Genomic DNA, 22925 nt, shown 5'->3' with positions numbered 1-22925 from the left:
AAATACATCCATGGCAGGAAATAAAGTGTGGTTTGGGCCAACAACCCCACCAAAAGTCCATAGAGGATGAGGTCTTGCTTGTCCAAGGGACACAGAGGATGCTAAGCCATACGATGAGAAGAAATTCACTTCTTGGAGTCTTATCCTGATTCCTTCCCATCACTTCTGTTAAACAAATCAGGGCGTATTTGTGTTTCACTTGTTGAAGTATGAAATGGGAGAGGCTGCTTATAGAGCAGGGCTGTGGTTCTGAGAGAAGATGATTTCAGCAAGGCCTGGCTTTTCAAGGGCTTCCTAAGAAGGAAAAGCTACAAATCTCCCAGCGATACTGGATTGTTGTATTTTTATCCCAGGTTTACTCTAATGATGCTTCTCTCCTGATCCCAGCACCTGCGGGAGGGCAGCGAGAGGAGCTGTTCAGAAGCAATGCTAAGCCCAGGATCCCAGGCAGGAATATGAAACATTAAGGAGCAGCTAACGAGAAGAGAATTGAAAGGAGGCTTTCCCCAGCAGAGGCTTGAGAAAAAAGCCCAGAGGCTCTCTAGGAAAATATCAGCAGCAGGGAGATGTGCACAGCATGATCGTGTCCTGCAAAGCCCAGAGCTGGTGATGGGATGGATCAAGAAGGGCTGGCTGGCAGAGAGGTGTGCGGATGTAACACAGCTTCCACCTGGCAGAGAGGTGGAGACCTCAAGAAATAACCTTTGCCTTGCTCCATCCTGTTGGTAACCCAGCATTAGGCTTCCTTTAATCAGGGCTGGAGCGCATGGTGCAGCATCCTCAAAGCATCAGTGAATAGAAAGCAATGAAAGGTCCCCAACCTGCTGAGCTGCACAATCTGCTCCCCTCCCACCACTTCTTACCTGTGCCTGGCCCATTATAAAACTAATTGCTTTCCTTTCATGTTTGCAGAACGACCAAGGACACCTGAGTGGTGAGCACCAACTTGATATCGGTGCAGACCAGAATTACTTTTCTCAATGAACCTTTCCCTTCTTGCCATGCTGGTGGGAAGGAGGAGGAAGCCAGCTCCCCAAGCCCAGGCTGTGCAGGGAGTGCTGGCAGCAGGCGGCCATTCCCTGCTTGCACCACTTCATTTTTAATCAAAGGTGGCACGGATGCTGTCCCTGGGTTCGCAGCACTCCTTTTATCTCCTCCGAAATGCTTGGAGCTGGAAGGATGCCCTCCACCAGACCTCTATGATTTATACATCTGTAGGCAAGGAGCTGAGCATCCCAGAGCTGGCTTCCCCTGCTTCTTGGCATGGGGTTCTCCCGTTGCCTCACCCACTCCTTAGCGCTGCTCTCTCATTCCCTGCTCTTCCCCATCACACACTGCATCCCAGTGACCCATTTCCTTGTGCTTGTTCTTGTCTTGGCTCAGTGGCTCTGGTAGGGTTTGCTGGGCTGGTGTAAGGAGATGAAGCATGAGAAATCAGATCTTTATAACCCTCAGAAACATTTGCATTCTCCTTTCAGGCTTGAGGGATCTTAAAGTGGCTGAAGGTTGCATTTTTTGTTTCTCCTTGGTGTTTCTGTGCTAAGACAAATGCCTATGCTTCTTGCAAGGAGCAGTCCCACTTAGAGGAGGAAAGGAAATACAGACACTGAAATTTTCTAATGGCATCATGGAACGAGATCATCACATCCATCCCTATATCCCCCTTTGACCCAAGGATCCCACCCATTCCTATGACACCCCTGGAGCATCCCCCCACCCCCATTTGTTCCTTCAACTGATGGCCACCACTATCAAAACGAGCACTTTGTTTCCTGTTTCAATTTGTTTGGCTTGAGCTATTTGCTCTCACCATGCTGGATTAAAATCCCTACAGCAGCACCTTTCCACCCAGAACAGCCCTGAGCTGCTATGGCTTATTGAGCTCTAAAACGGAGCCAAACACAAAGCCAGCATTTGTTCCCTTCTTACAGCTCCTTGAGCCAATAAAGACCAAGAAGCAGCTTTTATCTAATTTGTTTTTTCCCCTTTAAAAGCAGGGATATTTCTTCCCGTGGAGGCGGAAGCACACGCGGGCAGCGCTGCTCTGGGAGTGTATAAATAGCCAGGGCTGAGAGCAGAGCACAATAGCTGTCACTCGACCACAGCAGAATGGGGACATGAGTGGTAGCAGATGAATTTCCTAAGCAACAAAGACCCTGTTTTCATGCAAATATCTCTTAGTAATAAAATCCAGGAGAAAAGAAAGACAGATAATGTGTTATATAAGCAGAATTATCTTGGCACAGAATGCTTCTTTCAAGGATTTTTCCTCTTTTTTTTTTTTTTTTTCTTCTTTTTTTTTTCTTGGAGACATCAGCATCCTTTCAAGCAACTTGATTTGGGCTGCGAGCGGTGGTGAATGATGCGCAGCGGAGAAAATGCTTCAGTCGCCTACAAAACGCTGTATGAATTTAACACGAGCAGCAGCTAATGCGAATAAAACTCAGGAAAAAAGAAAGATTCCTTGCCATGATAACACGGCCTTCCCTCCCCCTCAGGATTTCTGAGCGCTGTGCAAGCCTCCATTAATTAAGCCTCAAAGGAGATCCCATCCCCAGTTTTACAGCAGTGCTGAGATGGAGCGTTCTGCTCCGGCGCAATGCAGGCAGCATTGGGATGCACTGGAGCCTGGACCCAGCCTGGCTGCTCCCCCTTTACTCTCTGCTCTACAACGGCCACAGACCAGAGGGATTTTTGTCTTTGCAGCTCCTGACCTTGTCAGGCTGCTCCGATGCCCGTGTCCCTCTTGGGATGCTTCCACCACTGGGCAGCTCCGAGCAGCTCCAGCACAGAGCAGCAATGCCCCTCCATTCATTTCCAGGCAGCTCTCTCTGCTGTTTCTCCTTCTCTTGTTATTATTTTTTTTTTTTTTAAAGCTATTTCGCATTTTCAAGGGGAGATCTGCAACAGAACAACTTCATCTGTGAAAGTGTGTTCAACGCCAGGAGTTGGCACCAGCGAGCAGCTCTGCATTGACTTCTGCAAGCAATGGGAAGTAGAGAGAAAACCCCTGAAAATCAAATGCCAATGGGCTGTTTTCTATTTTGACTTAAATACACACAGCTGGCAGAGTCAAAGCCAAGTCAACAGGCTGAGGAAGAGGCCAAGCATGGAAAGCAAGAGGTAATGCAAGAGCTGGGTGCCATTGCTTGCAGACCTCCTCCAATATACACACTGTGCATTGGCATGCCCATGCCCTGCGCCGTCTGTCTGCATTTATCACAAAGTACTTGGACTGCCTCGCCTGCCTCCCTTGTCCTGACACGTGTTACAGTAGCTTGCCTCAGTCTGGTAGGATAATTTAATGTAAAAACTGATTGAGATGGGGGCTTTCAAATAGAACATAGCATAAGTCCGATGATCAGGTCCAAAATTACGAAATTGCGAGCCCTGGGGATGGCTGAAATGCAAACCAGTGCCTAGATCCAAAACTCAGACCCATTTGTTTTGTGAAATCTGACATTTGGAAGCTGGATCTTGAGCTCTGAGTGCTGGGAATCCAAATGAAGTTCAGATCAGTCCAGATCCTGCTTGGATTTCAGCATCCTCCAGAAGTACTCGGCCTCTCCTGCTGCTGCTCCTGCTTGCAGAACAGTGTCAGCCCCCTCCCTCCCTCCAGCTCTGCTGTAATTACCTGTAGACATTCAGGCTATGCAGATATTTATGCTGTTTCCTGGCTTTTTCCTGCTGAAATCAAGCTCCAAGTTCTTCCACCTTTCCCTCCATTAACAGAGCCTCCTGTGCTCCCCAAAGGAGCCAACAGGGAGATGTGAGCGTTCAGCTTTCCGCTCTCATTCATTCCCCTGGTTATTAATGCACTTGGCTTCGATGGCATGTTTTCCTTGAAGCCTGCAGGAGCTCTCATCGGGGCTGTTAATGTAGCTGAAAGGTCTCTTGTGTTTTTCTTGGAAACGTGAGTCTCCTCCCTGTTGCACGGAGCCCATCAGGCGGATGGAGTCGGTATGTTTGCTGCAAGAAGAAGTTATTTTTCCTTTCTAATGAATGAAAGTTTGGGGCAGAATTGATGTTTTCCTTCCCCAGAGCTTGCCTTCTCGCATTTGTGCTTGCCTGCTGTAAGTGCAGGTCCAGAGTTGAGGCTCTGTCTGCAGAGCGATTCCTTTCTGCATTGCTTCTGGTGGGAATTATCCGGCAGCCTGATGGTTGGATACGTGCAGATGCTGTGCTGCAACAAGTTATTTCTTTGGAGGCTGATGCTAACAGTCCATGTGCGATCATGAGACATTCCAAAGCTGTTATGATGGGGTTAAAATACAGGACAGGTGTATCTGAGCAGGCATTGAGATGATTAGCACAGGGGAGAATGGGAAGGTTGCTGTAGGAAGCGGGAAAAGAATCATAGATTTGTTTGAGTAGGAAGGGACCCTTAAAGGCCATCTGGCCAAACTCCCCTGCAGTGAACAGGGACACCCACAGCTCTGTCAGGTGCTCAGAGCCCCATCCAGCCTGACCTCGGGTGTCTCCAAATGTGGGGCATCCACCCCCCCTCTGGGCATCACTACTGTATGAGAATTGCTAAGTCACAGCCTGAACCAACGATTGAGCACCTGGTGAAGGTGCTGAATCTTCCCTAAATAGACCCATGTGCTTTGTTAGAGGGAACTTAATTTGGTAACCAGAGCGGTCTCCATGCACCTGTCCTTGTTCCAACCTGATAATCTTGTGCTTTTGCAAATGAGCCCCTGCCAGAGCTTGGCAGTATCCAGTGGTCAGGTGAGAGAGGAGGGAGATGCATGGCACTGGAGGCTTTGGTGATAGGGAAACATTTATGTCCGTTTTGCAGTCAAGGTAAGGAGGCAGTTATGGTGACTCAAGGTGTCAAGAAGGGGCTCTGGAGAGCAGGGAAGTGCATGACAGTGTGGTGTCAAGGAAGGGTGAGATGGGGGAAATGGAAAGGAGTGCAGGAGTGAGTAACGAGAAGAAAAGGCACTGGGATGGGGAAGACGTGGAAGTGTTGTGTTCAGGTCAGAAAATTGCATTTTATTCCCTTCCTGTTGAGCATCTGTGGTGCTGGGATGTGATGCTCTGGGGTGGGAGCTGCATGTTGCAGTCCTGAGCCATGAAACCATAGAATGGTTGACTTGGAAGGGACCTCAAAGCCCTTACAGTTCCAACCTGCTGTCATGGGCTCACTGCCACCCACTAAATCAAGAACTCAGGTGATCCAATGTCCAGCCAACCTGGCCTTTCTGTAAATGGAAGCAGTGGTGGACACAGGGCCATGCCCCGTTGTGCACTTTTATGCACAAAATGGGGACGCTTGTTCATACCTGAGCTGTTTGGTCTCCTCACACATCGCTTAGATGTAAATCTTTGCAGATATGTGCCCCCCTCCCCCAGCCCACTTCGTGCCCCCTTCCACCAGCACTAAATCTGTGAAGCAAACCCCAGCGAGAGCACTTTCCAAAGGCTGCCGGCTATGACAGATGTTATTTTATGGAACACGGCACCAGAGATGTGAAATACATAGTTCATAAATGTCAGGAGGAAGGAAGCAATATCCTGGATTGAGGTCGTTTGACTTTTTTTTTTCCCTCTCGTGTGAAAGCATCCTTCCCAGTAAACAGCTATTGGTGCCTTGCTGCCGCTGAGAGCGAGGTGCAGACTGCCTTGGAGAAGCCTGTGGCACCTTGCAGGGAGTGGAGGCAGGAGAACAATGAAGAAAGTGCCTTTTCTAACTCCAAGTCACAACGTTTGTCTGAGGAGCTCAGTGTCAGGAGACAGGGCTGAAACCTGGCTTTGCTGAGCCTTCCAGGGGAGGGCATTGCAGGTGTGCATCTATAGGAAGAGGACATGTGTGTGTCTGTATACATGTGATACGTGCACATAGCACTGCAGTTAATTATGATTAGCAACACGCTAGGAGGGTTTCCGCCGTCTCCATGATGTATAATGTTCAGTGCCAGCTCTCAGTGCTCTGGATTCTCTCGTGCTCTGCGTTCACCCTGAGGCAATGAGCTCCCCTGTGGGCACGCGGTGCCCCTCACCATTTGGGGTTATTTCTGGAGCCACAGTTGACAAATATCCCCCTGAAGCTGGCAGTTTTTAATGCAGGTGTCAAAAAGCGTTATCGAGACGCTCCATCAGCTGGGGAGGGCAGGGGGGCAGCCTGATGTCACTCACATCTGCCCGCTTGTCTTTGCCGAGCATCTCATGCCTGGTGAGATGCATTCCCAGCCCGGCATGCACTGAAGTGAGCAGATGTGGCATTTAATGCTAATTCCCACTGACTGGCTGCCCGCGGCTCCCTGCGCTGTCACTTCTGCTGCTGCACGGCCACGCCGGGTGCCAGCTGCCCTCTGCTTCCCCTTCCTTGTGGTCAGGAAGCCATCGGTGCCGTGGGTCGGGGGCTTGGGATTGGCATTAGCAGGGCACAGAGATGGGGTGGTGCTGGACTATGTGTTCATTTCTGTTACAGCAATGGTATCTTCAACCCAAACCCTCAGGGTGGCTCTGCTCCCAATGGTTTCTCCAACCCAAACCCTCAGGGTGGCTCTGTTCCCAATGGTAGCTCCATTCCCAATGGTACCTCCAACCCAACCCAAACTACAGCATCCTAGGAAAAGCAGAGGGAACCATCTTCAGGTGGACAAGTAAGATGAGTTTTCCCCTGATGCTGTGTGTGAGCTGTGGGACAGTGGTCATTTAGGTCTTTGGCTGAGGCTGGATGCATGATAGGCTTGCACAAAGCTGATCAATCAGCACATGGCTCCCATCCCTCCTCCTTTCCCATCTGCACTCCTATGGATGTGAGCAGATCCCCCAGCCATGCTTCATCCTCCTCAAACGTAAGAATGGCCCCAAAGCTTCTACTCCGGTTCTAGGATGCAATGTTCTCTTTCCTACCACAGTATTGGCTTCAGGAGGTGCTACATTCCTGTGCTTCTGGAGTGGGGGTATTGCAGTACAAAACTGTAAGGAAATGTCTTTTTTTTGTTGTTGTTTCAAAGCAGAGAGGAAAAAACTTAAATTTCCTTGTGTTCTCTCAGCTACATTCAGCTGGAAAATAGGCCAATTTCCACCTTATCTAATGCCTCCAGCTGTGATGTGAAAAAGCTCGGAGGAAGAACCACATCTCACATGTTATCTCTTAACTGCAAAGTTTAATTATCCTCAGCTGTTCTGCTGAAAATGTGGCTGTGTCCAGGATGCACTGAGTGAAGGCTGGGGATGCCGACAGTGACTGAGGATGGTGATGTTGAGCAGGGGCTGGCGCTGTGGTTTTGGGGGTCTGGCTGCTCTTGGGGGAGTCTGGAACCTCAAAGTCTTGGTGGAGGTGGAGAAGAGCCCCTCAAAAAGAGTTTTCCCTGCAAACATCTGGGGAAAGAGTACTGGTGTATTGGTCCAGCACTGCCCCATGCAGTCTCATATGTTGACCCACAGGTATTTCAAATCTGGACAGCACCTTAGTTTTGCTGCTTTGGGAAGAATGGAGGAGGCAGGAATATTCCCCTTCCTTCTCCCATCAGACTCTGAGTTCCTGTGATGAGGAGCACAGATTTCCCCAGGCTCTGCACATTCTGTGCCCAGGAACCTGTGTGGGATCTTCATGCAGCAGAGATGTCCATCAATTATTTATAGAAGGAATATATTCATTTTTGCTCTTAATTTATTCATCGATAGCTTCGTTGTAAATAGAGGAAGATAAAAAAAAAAGGGGGGTTGGAGGAGATGTGTAGATATGGATGGAGATATGGAATAGCTCCGGAGAAATAAATCCACTAAGGAAGGCAAAAATGTTACAGAATGTGATAGAAAGGAGATGAGAGAGTTGGAAGAAATAAAAAGCTTTAATCTAAGCAGGGCTTAAATACACTTGCAAATGTCAGCTAATAGCTTGTCCTAAGTCTCAGCATGTTAGAAAATATAAATGATGGAGAGATCCTTCTCTCCTTCCCATTAGCTAACACCAGTAGTTCTGCATGTCTACATCTGTACTCCTTGATTGCATCTGGCCTTGTAGGTTGGTTCTGATTGGGTTTAATTCATTAATTTCTTTTCGGGTTTCCTTCATTCTCCCCTGTTCTTCTTGCTCCAATCTCTTCTAATCCCCCTTTAGGATTCAGGAGAGAATTGAATTCTTGTAGCTGAGGCATTGGGAAGAGATTGGGGGCAATAAGGGGGGATGTTTTTTTAAAAGAACTGTTAACAATCCTCTCTGCTTTATCAACACAATGTTGCACTGAGGAAATAATGAAAGTCAGTGCAGACATTAATGGAGGAAGGGGGGGAATTCTATTCCTGGGTTCCATCTTGGCCAACTGCTCTGCCTGGAGGTCTCCTCCCATCCTGGACAATGAAGGCTGTGATCAAAGCCTTCATCCCCCTGGGGACAGATCTGGTGGGGACAATAAATACCCCCATGCAGGCGGGGAAGAGCAGTGGGGTTCATCTCATCTAGCGTAATGCTGTTATATAGGCTCTGTTGGTGTTTTTTTTATCCCCATAGCAGCCTGGTATTTTCTTCTTGGCTCTGTGTTATTTTCCGTGTATTTGTCAAGGACAACAACGTTTAGGAAAAAAAAAAAAAACAACAACAGAAAAACACCCACCAAACCCAAAATACACAGCACTTGAAAGACTGAGAGATCAAGATCTCCTGTCATCGAAAGGAGTAAACTATCAGCGCGACTGCGGAAAGCCCTGCGAGGATCCTATCTGTCATACTGCTGTCAGCTTCCTGCTAAACACCCATTAAAGAGCATTTACATGAAAAGCATGCGATCTCTTCCCCAATCAAGAGGGAACCTAATGCTGCCAACAAACTGCAGGTGACACCTCGAGCCTTTTTGGCGTGCAGTGGGACTTTCTCTTCCCCAAAATGCCTGGAGGTGACTGCAGGGTGCTTTCTGTCTTCCTTCCTGCTTGTAGAATCATAGAAGCATTATGGGTGGCGAAGACCACTAAGACCATCAAGCTCAACCATCAACACATCACCCCCACTGCTGATGTCCTTCACCCGTTCTGATCTCTCCCAGGGTTCTACCTGGGTAGATTTGTTCTTGATGAGCCGAGAACGGTGCCTAAAATTAAAGGGTGCCATTGGATTAATGGGACTTTAGAAACCTCAGCAGAAACCCTTTGGAGAAAGCCAATGTGAAGGTCTCAGTGAGGCAAGGGTGAGTGCTCTGTGCGTAGTGTTGGGTTTTAAGCCAAGCAGATGGAGCAATGTTCAGCCCCAGTGTCTGAAAGCTGAAGGCGACCACTTTTTAATTGAAATTAAAGCTGTGCTCTCAGCTGGCCTGGTAATTAATCATGGGATCCACAACCAAAGGTCAGAGCCTGTCGTAGAAACACGCTCTGACTGCATTAGGCTGCGGGCAGCTGTGCTTGAGCTGGGAATTACTGGAGAATTTGCACACCCTCATTAAACACGATGTCAGGTGAGGTGTGAGCATCTTCCAGCCTTCAGATGACAGATCTGTGAAATCCACAATAATTCCCCCAAAGTTTAATCTGAGCTCTCTCCGATCCAATGCCGTTCATTATATCCCTCTGTTTCCATCAAAAAAAGGGCAGAAAAAGACAGAGATGTGCAACTGCAGACCCTGCTGTAAAGGGACACGAGCAAAGAGCTGCAAAAAGCCAGGCAGGGTTGCAGCTGGCATAAAGTTTGTGGTGTTGCTCAGCAGCAGTAGAGGTGGTTTGGCTCAGACAGGTGGCTCCAGCATGCAGAAAAAGACAAATACAGCAAAGCACCAATTTTTGCTTGTTGTTACTGGTTAGGGCTGGGGGCAGCTGGTTCACAAATGTGCTGTGTCCAGCCCTGAGCAGGGCGTGCAATGCTGGGAGTCATTAACTAGAAAAAATCAGCTGCTAACTAAATGAGTTGCAGCAGCAAACGAGGTTAATGCATGCAGTGCTGATAGCCACTGGCATGGGGGTGGGCAGTATGCTGTGTAACAACAAAAGATCAGAGCCCACCTCTGCCTTCCCTGTAGTCTGGGGAGAGGTTTCCATCTTGCTAACAAATACTGTGTCTTTACAGAGCGCGTGAATGATTGCAAATGGCTTTTGTGTAGTCATGATGACATATGTTGAACCATATTTCCGAGGTGATGGGATGCTGTAGGGGGAAATGCTCAGGAAGCTCTTCCCCAGAGGAGATGCTCTTAAAACTTGCTGTGAAAAAGCTGCTGCAGATGCGTCCCAGTCAGAGCATCACGATGTGAGAATCAGCATCCGTGGCCAAAAGGCACAATTTGCAGGATTGTACCTCTAGGTTAATAGGGAGCGGTGTTAAAGCTCTCCTCTCCTTCAGGAGCTGCAGTGTTAAACTTCCTTTCTCGGTAAAATCCGATGCAAAAATCATCCAAATGAGTTTTTCTCGACTTGCACGCGGCGAGGAGGGCTCGTAATTTCATCACATCTGGGATGTTTTTATGGCAGCTTCTCTCAGGGCTGAAAACCCGCTATTAAATCCCCAAAGCCTGTCACAGGGAGGAAGCGGGGGGAGCAGGGGGGGGGAGGCTGTGAGCTCGGGTGTTTCACAGCTGCTCTGTGGAAGTGGGGGCTCTTCCCACCTCTTGCTGCTCCCAGGCACTTCTCCACGGAATGCTGAGCAAGTGCAATGAGCACTGCCTGTGAGCAAACCCCATCCCTTGCCCTGATTTCCTGTGTCCTGAGCTCTTCCTCTGCCCGTGAGCACAGAGCAAATGCTGCTCGGTGCAGCTCTGGCTTTTGAGGGAAGAAAAAAAAAAGAGAGAAGAAGAAGTGCTGAATATTTGGGTGGATATAATGGAAGTTATCCAACCAAGCAGTGCACAGCAAACTTCCCCTGCGTGTTCCTGGCTGCTGCAGGTTGGATGCTCGTGGCTGGGATGAAGGTCTCCAGGAGATGCTCTGTGCATCCCCTACATCTGGGGGGAATCCTGGTTCCTGTATTGCTTCCACTCCCTTAGCACAGCACCTGAGGCTCTCCAACAGGCACCCCAGAGCCATGGGCTCTCTTCTCCAGATGGGCTGTGCTCAGCGATATCGCACTCATTTCATCTCCTTTCCCTAAGCTTTTGATCTCTTGCTCATCTTTAGCCTGATGCACAGATCTCACAATGATTTATGCCTTGGCCAGAGTGAAAAGGAGCCCAGATGCAGTGGGCGGCACAGAGGCTGCTGTCTTTTTGTAAGAGATCAATGCATATCTTTTCCTGCTGTGTAGTTAAGACTCTTCCCTCTCTCTGCATCTCTCCAAGGGATGCAGCCGGGTCAGAGATTAGCCTATATTTCCTTAGGCACAGATTCAGAAATGATATTTAAGGCAAAGTTGATGCCTTGTGGAGGAGGATGCTCAGTACGCACGTGGCTCCTTGCAGGGTCAGAGGGGTGCAGCAGCATTGCAACAGCAGCTGCCTGTTTGCATCAGGCACACCAGGATGTTAATGTTGAACATTTGGCGTCAGATTTTCTTCACTGCGCTTGCTCAGAAAAAGAAGAGCATCACTTGTGTGTGTGTACAACCAAGGAAACTCTTCTCTGATGAACGTACAGTATCCTTGGGGGAAGGAAAAAAGAAAAAAAAAAAAAAGGAAAAGAAAACAAACAGAAATTGGGCCCAAGATCTTTTCACATAGTGCTCAAGGCAAACAAATAAAGGATGATAGATAACCAAATGCGGGAGAGGAAATTGTGCTCGTCTCTCCTCTAACAGCCCCACAAAAGGCCCATCTCTCTGGTTTTCTGGTAATTACCAGCCTCTCTGTCAGTGGGTTACCTTATATTAATTAACATTATTTATTGCTGTTGGCAGAGTGACTGCTACAGTAAATCAAGCAATTAGCAGCCTCGCATATTGCACTCGGAAGAGAAGTAACCAGGTGCCAGAAAGGATTTACTTTCTGCTTCATGTTTTATTCAGGCTCTGTGTTTTCCATTGCATTTCTCTGTTGTGGGCACCGGTTGCACTGTGAGAGGTGTGGTGGGCAGGGATGGAGCACGGGGACCTGCTGGTCCCACCAGCCAAGAGAAAGATATGGGGGACAAAGAAGAGAAGTTCCCAAGTTTTCTTGCTGCTAGAACTTAGGTTTGATTTCAGTGGCTTGCAGTAAGGTGGAAGGGAAGCCTGGCTTCAAGGTGGGATGCTGAGAATGGAGCAGATATTCCCAAAACCTCAAATAAATGAGGTGTCAGTCAACTTTCAGCCAGGCTGCTCTGAGTCCATCCCACAGCCTACCAAATCCTTCCTCCCCTGCCTAGCATGCATTTTTGCTGCTGCTGGTCCATGTCCTCCCCACCACCCTGTCCTTCTCCATAAGCATCCGTGAGCCGTGTCTAATCCCACGGTGTCAGCTCTGGACCTGGAGGATGTGATGGAAAAAGCCCTGAGCTTTAAAACCTTTCCATTTCCACCTCCTCCTCCCTCTGTGACACTCTGCAGGTGAGAAACATGCTGTCCTCAGCCAAATGCCTGCTCTCACGTGTTATTTGAACAGTTTCCTAAACATCTCTCTGCAAAGTCCTGTAATGAAAGGAGTGGTTTCCCTTGGCTCCCTTCCCAGACCTACCCAACAGAAGGATGCTGACCTAAGGCTGTTAAACACTTTGATGTATGGCAACGTCTCCTTAAGTAGAAGATCCGTATTCTTAAGCTAAGCTGCCATGACACGGGGACATTATGAACTCTCTGAACCAACTGAATCCTACAAATGAGCCATTAGTTGGCTGCACTGCGTGTTGGCTCCCTGAGCCCGAGGGGGCTTCCGTTAAAGAAGATAATCGTTGCTGTCCACACGCCCTGCAGGCTGCTGCGTGTTCATTTTAATGCAATTTGTTTCAGCCAACCCCCTTCCAAGTCAAAAAAAAAAAACCCCACACTGCTGGGCTGGGGGCAGCTGTTGTTTCATGGTGCCCAACGAAGGAGGGTTCAGTCAGTTTTGCCTTTCTCCTTGGACTGGAAACTGAAGGAGGATCTACTCGTCATTCATCAGAACATGACTTCTGTTTGCCCTGATGCGAAATGCTGTGTGATGCTCGTGGTGACTTTGTCTGCTTGGAGACCAGCGCCACTGAGAGGAGATGCCGTGGGGCCCTTGAAAATGCTGAAAGCAGCCAACACTGAGCCCTGAGCCCATGCTCTCAGGCGCAGCTCCATGCCCTCTGAGCCACATGCAAGTGCTGGGGAGAGCATCTTGGAGAGATGCCCTGATTGAGAGGAGCACTGTGGAGTCTTAGCATGAAAAAAAAAAACCACACACACAAATCTACACAGAAGGCTAGAAGAAGAGAAAAAAAAAAAAGTGTAAAAATGAGTGATTTTTATCAAGGAAGGGTAAAATCTCATCCAGCAAGCCCAGCATGCAGCTAAAGCCCTGGGGGGTTTTGCACACCCCGTGCATCCCAGCAGAACCGCTCGCTTCTCCGCTGCGCGCCGTCTCTCTCTGCTCCCAACGTGTTGGCTCTCCTGACAGATCTCATCTGTCTTGCAGCACTGTCTGCATGCGGAATTGTGGAACGCAGGTCGTCGCTGCAGAGAGGGAGGACTTGTGGGTCGTTTATTGCCTGGTGAGGAAGGGAAAAGGGATTCGGTTCCTGAGAGCGGCGCGCATAATGACGGATTACTCCGTGACCTCCTCTGCAGGCAGCTGTGGGGAGCCTCCTTCGAGGAAACTTGGGTCATTTGGAAATGGAAGCAAGATATTTGCTCAGAGTGATTGTTCTTGAAGAGGCTGTTGCTGTGGTTTTAGTGATGAGAGAGGCACAAGAGGGAGGTCTTTTCTCTGAGCACATCAAAATGAACAAGATATGTGTTCTCGAGGCTTAAATCAACAGCTGTTTAGGGGGGTTGCTTTCCGCCCATGGGGGAAGATTTTTGCCAGCATCGTCTTTTGGGTTTTAGAAGTGCTGCTCTGTGCTCCAAAGCCAGGAGGGCCTTTGCTGTGTTGCATCAGAAGACATGAATCACAGAGTCGTGGAATTGAGTTGGAGAGGAGCTGTAAAGGTCCCCTGATCCAACTGTCCTGAGGGTCTATCGCCCAAATTTCAATTGATACTTTGGGAATAGCGAAGGGATCGCAGTGTGGTGAGGCGTTGGCACAGGCTGCCCAGGGGTCACCATCCCTGGAGGTGTTCCAGAGCCTTGGGATGTGACACTGAGAGATGTGATTAGTGGGCATGGTGCGATGCGTTGGGTTTGGATTTGGGAATTTCAATGATCTTTTCCAACTGTAATGATTCTGTCATCCTATGGGCATGGTAAGGATGGGCTGGCAGTTGGACTCAACGATCTTAGTGGTTTTTCTCACCCCAATGATCCTATGATCTCCTGCTGGGGGTCTATGGGAGCAAAGTGGCCCAGTGTGGAACAACAGAACAACGCATTCCATCTCCTCCTTCTGGAGGAAGGATTTGGAAGAGCAGCTTGCAAGCCTGCTGCAAAGCAAGGAGGACCCCTGACAGGCAGAGTGTTTGCCTTGATTTTATTCTCATTTATTTGCTGCCAGGGTTCCTAACAAATATAAGCTTGCACAGCAATTAAATTACATTTAATTTGATTAGATTAAAGCTGAGGGAAGCGCTATTCTCCCTCTGTTATGTAAGGAAAAGAGAAATGAAACCTCTCAAGAAAAAAAAATGAAACACGACTTGGGCTTAGAAATGCAAAAAAAAACCCCAAATTTATCTCGATGAAGAAAGGGAGATGTAATGAACTCGAATGGAGCAGGAAGCCTTGAGAGAGCTAGAAGTTTTGGGGGATTCATCGGAGGACATAATTGCAACATGTATATTGATTTTACAGAGATAAGGAAACAAATGTTTGTGGAGATTGGACTTTAGTTTATTACATTTATTTCCCCACAGAGCTGATGTTTCTCCATTAGGGGAAAAAAAAAATAGCATGTTCTTAAATGCATTGTTTTTTTCGGAGACGCTTATTAAGTTATTGCCTGATCCCACTGGCTCTCTCTCTTTGCAAATTGGTTTGTCTGGAAGGAGGTTACACTTCAGCTTATGAAGCATCTTTTTTTTCCTTTTTTTTTTTATATCTCCTTAATTGTTTGCATTAAAGAAGTGGCATCTCGCCGTGCCTGGCAACTCAAGGCGAAATCCTTCCTGCTCCATCGAGGGGAGAAAGTGGGGCAAAGCAACGCTGTGACAACCCCATCCGAGGGGTGAAGCTTTCCTTTATCCGCCAGCGTGCTGGTTTTGGCCGTGTAAATTAGTCAGCATTAATCCTGTGTGCTCCTAAGTCTCCTGGTAGCTGTTCAGAGCTCGCTAATACTGCTGCTTAATCGCGGCTCAGGCTCTGCTTTACATGTCAGCCCAACAACGCTCCCAGGTCCGCCTGATTGGGATTTAAGTTCCGATTTCTCTTAGAGCATAATCAGGCCTGAATGGGAGATTAAAATAATGAAAGTGAACTTTAAGTGACATTCAAACACCGTCACCTGCTGCCGGCTCCGCTTCCCCCCCTTCTGCATTCTGGGAGCTGCAATTTTCGGTGTCATTCACTGCGGGGTGATTACAGCTGCATCTATTCAGCGTGCTGCAGCAGCCTGAAAGGAGCGTGTTCAGCTGTCAGGACCTGCACTGTGCACAGCTTCCAGGAAAGCTCAATATTTAGAGTGTGTGATGGGGGTTGAATGCTCACGGAAAGCCGGAACGGATTCTGAATTAGTTTTCTCGACGTGGCATTTACAAATTGTAATGAATACGTATTACGGTTGTGGTGTATAATAGTAAGGGCCTTATTGATTTACAGATCATTATTTTACTATACATCCAGATAACAGCAACCTGCAGAATTACTCATGTGGTCGGGGTCAGCTGCTGATCCAAAGCTTCTTGTTATCTATTCCGTTCAGATCTGGGGCTGGATAAATCAAAGCCCAGTACAAACAAGCTTGAGACAATGGGAGAACATGAAGCAAGAGGGGCTGGGGCTGCTCCTGTTTGAGGGTCACATTTATATGGACCCCCCCTCCCCCAAGGCTGCCCAGTGGAAAGGTGGTGCTACAGGAGCTGATTGAGGTGGGATATTTGCACAACTTCACTCTGTCATGAGTTTCCCATTTTTCTTTCTTTCCTGCATCTTGTTATCGCAAAGGCAGGAGAATCAGGAGGGAGGGAAAGATTCCCCATTGGTATTTTGAAATGGAAATACACTACAGAAGTGGAGAAACGAGGAAAAAAAGGCGACGTTTAAGGAACAGGTTGAGAAAAGGCTTTCTGATGGGGGAAGAAGCAGAAATCTTCACGGGGAGCAAAGTCTGCTGTGATGGAGGACAGCAAGTGACCCAGTGACCCAATGGCACGTGTCCTGCTGCCTGGGCATCCATATCTATGGCATGTGCACAGTGACTGCTGACTGTAGGAGTGCTGGCGGTGGGATGCTGCTCTCTCTTAACCACCGTTGCCGTGAAATCAGCTTTCAGCCTGACATCCCCGGCCCTATATTTGCTCAGGGAATGGGATCCAAATCCTCCTGCCCTGTGGTGATGCACAGATCGAGCATTGTTCTGCTGCCTCCTCCGGATCCCCGCTCTCCCCAGTGTCAGTGCATGCATCTGGTTGATAAGGAGGGGATGGAGGAAAGCCAATTCCTGAGCTTGCTGTGCACAAGGAGCCTGGCACTGGTGGCATAATGCGACCAAAAGCAGTGACAAAAATTCAGCTGAGGGACGCAGGATGCACTGATGTTGAGTTAGGAGCACGAGGTGACGTTGCCTCTTCCATCCCAGCGCTGTGCTGTGGTCTGTGGTGGGAACATATCTGCAAACTGCGCATCCATGGGAGAGCTCTGGTGCCGTGATGCTGTTGCAAAGCGCTCTTGTGGTGGGAGAGCAAGGAGCAGGAGGAAGGAAGAGGCTGCTGATGTGGTGTCTTCACTCGCACCTCCCATGTGGTTTCACCAGGACCTTGTGACAGTGCAGGTGATGTAGCAAACAGCATCACAGGATGCTGATGGGAGTGATGACTTGGTATGAGGTCGTGCCGTGTTTTCCTGCTTGGTGTCTCTGCTCCCTTCCCATCCATCCACAGTGACTTCCGTCGCCTTTATCTCCCTTTCAGCAGCAGGGATGGGAGCTGAAGAAGGCTGCCAAGCAGGAGCCTGGCTGCTCTCCCTGGGAATCTCCCATCAATCTGCTGTCTGGAGGCGATAAAGCCTTTGCCTCGGATGTTTGCAGTGCGTTTGTGTTGTGCTCTGAGAGCTGCGAGGATCTGGAAGTGCTGCCAAGTGCACTGCAGCTCCCCTGTGGCAGTGGCTTTGTCCCTGCTGGGGCTGCAGCTGATGGGACACATGCCCCGCATTGCACCTTGCCTCCCCTGCATTAGGATTCCCGCCTGCGCCTTTGATTTCGCCTCCGTGCTGGGGACAACACGCTGTTTTGTTCATTTGTTTTCTGATAATCTCCCCTGGTCTCCAAGGCTTCCTTCCCCACTGCAACTGCTGGCTGCTAATTTCCATCCAAATCAAGTGTGGCTCGTGGCTGCTCGGCATTCAGGCACGGCTTTTAAGGGCTTAGCACAGATTGCCTTCCAATGAACTGGGGCACAATGGGAGAGGAGGGATGCTGCTAGCAGGGAGGCAGCTCCAGAACCTCCCATGTGCCAACGTGCCACGTCCTGGCTGCCAGGAAGGAGATGTGGAGGTGTTTGCTTAAGAATCAGAGGAATGGACTGTAATTCTTCACATAACTCTCATACATGAGATGCTCAGGATCTCAGCATCCCTTAATTATGCTTGAGGGATGAGGGATTTTGGCTGTTAAGAAGTTGTTTGTAGACATAACTGTGCACCTTGTTTTCATGCATCCATTGCATTTCCCAGTCTTGGCTCCTTCCCTGTGCATCTTTTACCATCATGATGCTGATCTGATGCCGTGTTTGCCCTGGGTGCTGGAGTTGTCCCCAGAGTGGCTTGCAGTGCCTTTGGGAAACTGGAAGGTGCTGATGCTCATGAATGCAAAGTCGGATTGTGATGTGGAGAGGAAGAAGAGGAAAGAAGCAGTCTAGGATGCGCCTGGAAGAACAGAACCAAAAGCACAGTATTTTAGCAGCCAAAATAGGATGTAGGGCAGGAAGAGGCCATCATATGCCTTTGGATGGGATGGTGTAACCATACAGGTGTATTTATGGCTGGGGGTGCAAGGCAAAGGCTGGGGCACCACAGGTCTTGAGGAAGCAATGGAAAGATGAGAGCTGACAAAGCAATCTATGAGCATCAGAAATCAATTGCTGTGGCCTCCTATCTGCAACTGGGGCAGCTTTGCAGCTCTTTGCTTCTAATTACCCACAGATAAAAAGCGAATACAATAGTGGAGGATATTAGAATAATTTACTGTTCATCAAAGAAAAAAGATTGGAATCATTTGCCTTCAGTATATCCATTTCTGTAACGAGGATCCTACCCAAGAGAGCATCCAATCAGCCCCTCCTGACAACTCTCGCCAAAAAATCCGTTACAGCTATTAGCAACAAACTTATTAGCTGGTAATTAACTCTGTAATTAACAGGAAGAGACTTCAGCAATCAAGACTGAGATCTGGTGTGAACAAGTTGTTGCATCGAGTGCCATTATGCCTGGGCAGGTCAGCGCATGGTGACAACAGCAGAAGGTGACAGCAGCTGGGCTGGGTCCACGTGCAGCCCATGGGATCTTGGCAGCATCTCATGCTTTCCAGCTCTTTAGATACCAGAATGCAATATCTCCTGATGAGTTGCTGAACAAAAAAACACACCAAACAAGCCCGTTGCATTGCAGTTCTTTGCACGAAGCACCAAATTCATCCTTTCCTCTTCGTTTCTTACGAAGATATCATCGCCTTCTGATCTTCAGGCCGCTCTCTCCAGTCTGCCTTTCAGCACAACCAGGCACTCCAGCTCAAGTGGGTTTTATTCCCAGTCTCTCCCTCCCCTGCCCGTCCCCTTCCCTCTCCACCCACTCTCACTGCTGTGTTAATGCTGCCCTGCGTGAGAGTCGCTCCGTCTCATCACGGATACAGCGGGACCGGGAGTGAATTCGGCATTTAATAGAGCTATCCTCAAGGACACCAAGGCAGCTATTCAGGAACGATCAAATGACAGGTTTGAATATCAAACAGCAGCCCTGACAGCCGGGGAATCAGACGTCTCTCGCCGTACACCTGATATCCTAATCTGAAATGAGAATCTCGGGGGAGGCACGGCCTTTTCAAAGGGTGCTTTTTTGGAAAAAGAAGGTAACTTTTCCCTCTGCCTTCAGAAGTTTAACAAAAGTGCATCCATTCAGAGGAATCATTTATCTGCAGTGGCAATCAGCTTAAATGCGTCCCATTATCAAGCTGCCTGCTACTGTACATCAGCAGGCGCTGCTACGACACGCGGCTGAGCGCGGATAACACGCTGGTAATTACTTGTCTGCAACACAAGCTCAGCTGACGAAGAGGAGGGGCGAGCAGGGAGGCAGGATGAGAATGCAGAGGGCAGGGAGGGGCTAGGAGTCCTCGTGCAGCTTCACCCGATGGCTTTGTGCCATCACGTTCCCAGCGGGATCGGCGCTGCCCCGTTGCACTGCACTGCTGCTCCATCCCTGCACTGACACCCCATTACCTTCAGCCCACGTCTGCACAGCCGCTGCCTTTCTCATCTCCAAAAACATGTAAGCAGGGCTGTATCTCTATACCCTATATGTATATTCCTTGATATATAACTTAATAAAAGTTTATGGACCTAGGATAAGGAATCCACGCTGAATAGATGAACCAGGATTGAAATATGGTCCAATTAAGTCTGTAACAGGGCTGGCTTTACTTTGAACATCCTCCAACTTGAAATGAAATCTCCACCAGAGGAGATAAATCAGCCAACATAAAGCACTGCCCTGCACAGCACGAGCAGGGTCAGGAAGAGCGATCCCAACAGGATTCTGCTCTGCATCCTTCCTTCCCGCCTCCTCTCCATCACTTGGGATGCTCATCCCCATCCTTCCTTGCTTGGTCCCAGCAGGAATGGGGGAGGAGCAACCCAGCCTGGCCCTACATCTCCCCCGTATAGAGCCCATCCTGCAGCACACGGTGGGTGCCAGACCCCCGTGTACCCCTGCAGCACCAGCACAAGGCATCAAATTGTTTTGCCATCGTGCTCCCACAGCTGCAATTAGCAAATTCATGCATCAGTTTTATTTCCCCTTATTCGGCATCCTCTTTTTTTTTTTTTTTTCCTCTTCTGCCGCCGCTTGAAGAAAAGGAGATTATTTTTAATTACAGTTTTACACTCGATTAATGAACATCAACAACGTGCTAATGAACGGGACGGCGGCACGAGGACACGATGCGCTCACACGGCTTTCAATGAGTTTCTGTAGACACCGTTATTTATCTGCAGGCTGCTCTGTGCAGAGTTGGAAATGGGAAAGGACAAAGCAGGCAAGGAGCAATGTGAAATTCTCCTGCATGTGGGCACATGTAGTGCCTCGGGCTCTGACCTGGTGCTGGGATGGGTCTGAGCATCCCTGGGGCTGTGGTGTTGGTGGTGGCAGTTTTCTATGTGTGCAAATGGCTCAGCGGTAATGGAAGTTGCATCCTGATGTCACTCTGCATAGTTAAGAAAAAAAAAAAAATCAGCATGACTGTAATTTTCTGTTTCGTGGTGATATCAGCCGTGGAGTTTGAGGCTTTGTTTTTCATCAAAAGCAGCTTTCTGCTCTCCCCCCAAATAGAAGGAAATGTATGGGTTTTCTGCATGTGGAAAAGGTCACTCCATCATCAAAACCTGCCGCCTGACACGCTGTTTTTATTGAGGTGAAAGGCAGAAGTATTGAAATTCTGCCAAGCTAAATGAAAAGAGGAAAGCAAGCTCTCCAAAACAAATAGCAACCCTCCAAAAACCCCGTGCTCATGCTTCTGCAGGGCTGAGGTGCGGGTCTGGGGGCTACTGGTCCAGAATTCCTCTGCTCAAGCTTTCTCCTTTGCGGTCAACTGAATGGGGAAGCATCATCCTGATGGGCATCCCTCCTGCTGCAGGACTCCGTGCTGCCCTTTCCTCCTTAAATCTTCCTCAGGAGCCTCCTTAGCTCACAGCTCTCTGGATGATCCGGAGCGTGAAGGGCGCTGCGGAGCCACAGCTGGGTTGGGAGGAGGATGTGAAGCAGGGATGGAGACCGCAGCGTCCCGATGGCACCCGGTGTGCTCAACCTGCCCTCTTTTCCCTGTAAAAACTGCTGTTTGGGGCTTATTGCTGTTGCTGTATGCGTGTATTTGGTGCATTTATTGTATTGTATGGTAGGTGGAGTAGTGGCAAGCCTTTATTTTGCAAAGTCCAACTCTCTCTTTGCCCATCTCCTCTTGTACTGAGGCAGCAGCCACTCATCTGTCCATGTCTGGCCATCCATCCATCCATCCATCCATCCATCCATCCATCCATCCATCCACCCATTTGCCCAGCTGTCCATTTATCCTTCCTTTTATCCATTCAACCATCTGTCCTTCCATCCATCTGTCCTTCCATCCATCCGTGTGTCTATCCATCCACCTGTCCATCCATCCATCTGTCCACCCATTCATCTATCCATCCATCTGCCTGTCCAGCCATCCTTTCATCTGTCCTTCTGTCCATCTGTTCTTCCATCCTTTCATCTGTCCTTCTGTCCATCTGTTCTTCCATCCATCCACCTGTCCATCCATCCACCTGTCCATCCATCCATCCACCTGTCCATCTGTCCATCCATCTATTACCCACCTGTCCACCCATTGATCTGTCTGTCCATCCATCCACCTGACCATCTATCCACCCACCCCCTTATCTGCTTAACCAAACACCTGTGGCCTCGCTCTGCCTGCAGCACGTGGAAGGAAAGCTGTGCATTAAAACAGCCCCCCTTCCTCCTCAGCGTTTCAGATATTATGAGGAATGTCGGTGAGGATTTGGGGGTTTATCTTTAGAAAACACACTGCGTTCCGCTGGTGTGTTTTTACGGTGACGGTGTCCCTTTAAGGAAGAGATTTATTGAATTCCTGAAGTCTCAGCCCAAATCAGTAAACGCTGACAGGTTGGATACCCACCCCTCTACCCCCCTCCCCTCCCCCCGCCAAATGAAAAAGAAAATGCAACCCAAAGGAGGAGGCAAAAGCAAATGCAAACAGTATATATTTGTCTGCCTCCCGCAGAAGGGACCTACACTCATCCTATCTACAAGGCTCAATGTGCAAATGTCCCCGGCATGATAAGGCTCCTTTGAAACCATTTTCAATCCCTGTGCTCTGTCCCCATTGGCTGCCTTGTTGCCGAAAATTTACCATGAAAGGAAAGAAGGGGGGGAAAAAAAACCACACCACCCAAAAAAGACTCTCTGGACTGAATCAAATCTGTTTAATCCCAATTCATGGAGCGTTTTCCCTTCCCCCCATAGTGGCCGTGCCTGTGTCCCAACGTGTGGCCACTGCATCCCCATCACCATGGGGTGGGATCCACCACGACCCCATTAATTCCACAATGAATTCGGAGTCAGGATTGGGGATGGGGGACAACTGGGTGGCACCTCGAGGTGGAGACAGCCCTGCAGTCGTCGCTCACGTTGTTATTTGTGAGGCGGGGAGCCTTTTGTGATAGGAATGCGGTTTGATCCCTCAACTAGAAAATATCTCCTGCTGTCTCACCCCTTCCCGTCTCATTCCCAAAGCTGAGGGCTGAGGCTGCCGATGCTTTCTGTTTTCATCTGTAATAATTGCTTAATGGTGACGATTAAGCTTGGCAACGCACTGCAAACTGTCACTCTTGGAAGGCTCGTGATTTTGTTCCTGTTTTGGCTGCTTGTCAGATAGTCTGCTCTTTTATTTTTATTATTATTATTTTGTATCCCTTCTTTTCTTCCAGCAGCTCAGAGAGAAATAATCTAACTGCAGTTTTGGGTGAGGGGCTGATGAACTCAGCTTTCATTTGCCAACTGTGACCTTCGGGGAGAGCTGCATCTATGGATGGAGCTCAGACAGCATCCA

Source organism: Centrocercus urophasianus, unplaced genomic scaffold (genome assembly GCF_019232065.1).
Source record: "Centrocercus urophasianus isolate 14NV4802_14NV808 unplaced genomic scaffold, USGS_Curo_1.0 seq_50, whole genome shotgun sequence".
NCBI classification, from domain to species: domain Eukaryota; kingdom Metazoa; phylum Chordata; class Aves; order Galliformes; family Phasianidae; genus Centrocercus; species Centrocercus urophasianus.
This window is presented reverse-complemented; position numbering follows the sequence as displayed.